Source organism: Populus trichocarpa, chromosome 4 (assembly GCF_000002775.5).
Source record: "Populus trichocarpa isolate Nisqually-1 chromosome 4, P.trichocarpa_v4.1, whole genome shotgun sequence".
Lineage (NCBI taxonomy): Eukaryota > Viridiplantae > Streptophyta > Magnoliopsida > Malpighiales > Salicaceae > Populus > Populus trichocarpa.
This window is the reverse complement of record NC_037288.2, coordinates 16,555,843-16,559,702: the sequence shown is the minus strand read 5'-3', so window position 1 is coordinate 16,559,702 and position 3,860 is coordinate 16,555,843. Positions and strand designations below refer to the sequence as shown.

The 3,860-nt window shown below is 34.1% G+C and overlaps 1 pseudogene; it reads left to right on the top strand.

Annotated features, from left to right (window-relative positions):
• Positions 1 to 738: 738 nt before the first annotated feature.
• Positions 739 to 3,258, top strand: LOC112327344 (probable carboxylesterase 7; annotated as a pseudogene).
• The last annotated feature ends 602 nt before the right edge of the window (positions 3,259 to 3,860 follow it).

The window sequence follows — 3,860 nt, the reverse complement described above, 5'->3', positions numbered from 1 at the left end:
TGTCAAACCCGGAATCCGTGTCATGAAAGTCTGATAACTAAAAAAAAAAAATTTAACATTAACAAACTAAATTAAACAAAAACAATTCATAAAAAAAAACACAGAAAAAAAGCAAAAAAAAACCCATAAAGGCATAAAAAGCAAAAAAATAAAATAAATTAAACAAAAAAAAATTTAAAACAAAATAAAAACAGCTTAGCGTTTCACTGTAGACTGCACAGTGAAACATTGAACAGTTTTAGTATATGTTATTAATTTAAAAGAAAAGAAAAAAAAATTCGGGTTAACTCGTCAAACCAGGTTAACCCGTCAAACCCGAGATCCGTGTTATGAAAATCTGATAACTAAATAAAAAAATTCACATTAACAAACTAAATTAAACAAAAAAAATTCATTAAAAGAAAAATACATAAAGAAAAAAGCAAAAAAAAAAACCTATAAAGACATAAAAAACAAAAAAAACAGAAAAAAAACAGAAAAAAAAAACTCAGCGTTTCACTGTAAACTAGCTCAGAAAAACACTGAGCAATTTCAGTTTATTGTCAATTAATTCATTCTGGCATCACTAAGCGACGACAAAGCTTTGCCATTCCTCACTTGATGGCCGAAAATTCTCCTGTACTAGAGGGTATACTGCATGCATATCTTGAATGAACCATAAGTAGACAACACATACACTTTTTTCTCCTCCTTGCTCCTCAACCCTTCTTCAACAAGTCAAGCTTCTCTCTCTGAGCAATGGCGTTATCAAGTCCAGTTTCCCAGTCTTCGACGTATTCAAAGATGGTCGGGTCGAATTATTGTGGTCGGATTTATTCCAGAAAATGCCACCGTCCCATGATCTGATTACAGGGGTCCAGTCCAAGGATGTGATCATCTCAACTGTGTTAAGTAATATTTATCTAGTTTTATTTATTAAGGATAGAATAGTATTTTCAGTTTAACCTATATATAATTCCTTTGTATTTAGGTTAACTTAAGCACTCATAATAAACATATCATTGAGAATTCTAGCCTCCTTTTATGTTTGATCTGAATTAATTTAACATGGTATCAGAGCCTAGTTGATCGAACCCTTGACTTAATTTTATGGAACTCGCTGCCCTTGTAGAAATCATGTTCACCAATGTTAGAGCCACTGCTCGTATCAAAATCGTTATCATCATCCACTTCATTCCCTGTAGGATGTTCCAGCACGCTCAATGCATTCCTTTGAAGCTTAACTTCAGATTCATTTTTCAAAACATCAGACATGGGTTGTTTGACCTATTAAAAGATGGAGGATGAAGATCAAGTTTTGTGCTTGCGGCTGAAGAATTAATATCTGAAACTTTATTTTAGATTCTTCAGCTTCTGCAATTTGGTATTTCTGTTCTGCCTCTGCAATTGTTTTGGTATTTCGTCTTCTCTTCAGTTTCTGCAATTTGGTATCAGCTTCTGCAATTTGGTATTTTTTTTCTGTCTCTGCAATTGTTTTGGTATTTCGTCTTCTCTTCAGTTTCTGCAATTTGGTATTTGAGTTAAGTTTCTACAAAAAAAAAAAATAATAATAAAAATTAGAGTAATATTTTGTCTTCCGCTTCTGCAAAATCTAGTATTTGGACTGTCCATCAGCTTCTGCAATTTGGTATTTCTGTCTGTCTCTGCATTTATTTTGGTATTTCATCTTCTCTTCAGCTTCTGCAATTTGGTATTTCTGTTATGTCTCTGCAATTGTTTTGGTATTTCGTCTTCTTTTCAGCTTCTGCAATTTGGTATCAGCTTCTGCAATTTGGTATTTCTGTTCTGTCTCTGCAATTGTTTTGGTATTTCGTCTTCTCTTCAGTTTCTGCAATTTGGTATCAGCTTCTGCAATTTGGTATTTCTGTTCTGTCTTTGCAATTGTTTTGGTATTTTTTCTTCTCTTCAGTTTCTGCAATTTGGTATTTGAATTAAATTTCTGCAAGAAAAATAAAAAAATTTGGAGTGATATTTTGTCTTCCGCTTCTGCAAAATCTGGTATTTCAACTTTCCTTCAGCTTCTGTCATGGCATCTACTACCAAAGAGATTGTTTGGTTACGTTGGTTACTTACTGATATGAGAGTTTTCTTTTCTCATCCTACTCCTATGAATTGTGACAACCAGAGTTCTATTCAAATTGCTCACAACTCGGTTTTTATGAGCGAATTAAGCACATTGAGATCGATTGTCATCTTACTCGTCATCATCTCAAGCATGGCACCATTACTTTGCATTTTGTTCATTCTTCCTTGTAGATTGCAGATTTCTTTACCAAGACGCATTTCATATCTCGTTTTTGTTTTCTAGTTAGCAAACTCTCGATGCTTGTAGATGTCGCATCGTGAGTTTGAGGGGAGATGTTAAGTAATATTTATCTAGTTTTATTTATTAAGGGTAGAATAGTATTTTCAGTTTAACCTATATATAATTCCTTTGTATTTAGGTTAACTTAAGCACTCATAATAAACATATCATTGAGAATTCTAGCCTCCTTTTATGTTTGATCTGAATTACTTTAACAAACTGAACCTCAAGTGTCTACACTTGATCTTCTTGGTAGAACTCAAAACCCCTGACGAAAATTCCCTCTCTTACTTTATATTCATGAGGGTGGCTTTGTAATGTTTTCTGCCTTCGATGCTCCCTACCACGTTTTGTGCAACAAATTAAATAGCTGCTGAGGCTAACGTTATTGTGGTCTATGTGGAATATGGTCTCTTCCCGGCCCGACCTCTACCTGTATGCTACGAGGACTCGTGGAAGGCGCTCCAGTGGGTGGCTTCGCATGCTGATGGGAGTGGCTCTGAGCTGTGGCAGAGTGACCATACTGATTTTGGTGAACTTTTTGTGGGGGGAGATAGTGCTGGAGGTATATTTCACATACTCTTGCATTCCGGGTCGGGTCAATTGGGTTACCAGGAGTGCACTTAGTTGGAATTATTATGACACATCCATTTTTTGGTGGCACCGAAGATGATGAAATGTGGTTGTAAATGTGCACAAATAATGGTGGATTGGATGATCCAAGGATGAATCCCGGTTTGGAGGATCTTTGTGAGAGGGTGCTGATCTTCGTAGCTGAGGAAGACTATTTGAATGTTGTGGGAAAGAACTATTACGAGAAATTGAAGAATAGTGGGTGGAAAGGAAACGTTGAAATTGTCGAGAACGAAAACGAAGGCCATTGCTTCTTTTCGCGTGATTTCAACAGTGAGAAGAGTTTGGAGTTCATGCACAAGTTGTTGGAAGGAAGATAACTGTGGTCCAAGATAAAAACAGTAAAATAAAAAATTCAAGAACAAGAAGAAAAGAAGAAAATTGAGAGAAATATATATATTTTTATTAAATATTTATTTCTAAACTCTCTTAGTTATTTTTTCTTTTTGTACTTCTAAATAATATTGAATTATAAGTTTTTTTATAGACATAAAATTCTAGACAATCAATGAATTAAATTAATACAAGGAAATCCTATTTTGAATAGGAATAGTATTCTACCGACTAAACCAGTCAACCTGTTCAACTTATTCCAGCCAGTTGACTAGTACCTCTATTTTTTAGAATTGAAATCTAGTTTACTTTCAACATCTCTCTCTTCATAACTCCTAACAAATCTCTCATCTTAATAAATACATCATATTTGAGTGGTTTTATGAATATATCTGCAGCTTGATCTTTTATCTTCACATACTTAACTTCAACTTTCTTGTTTGCAATGCAATCTCATAGGTAATGAAATCTTGTGTCAATATGCTTACTTCTATCATGAAATAATGGATTGTTAATGCAATGATTGATGAGTTGTCCACATAAATTTCAGTATGTTTCTCTTGTGTCATTCACAATTCCTTCAATAATC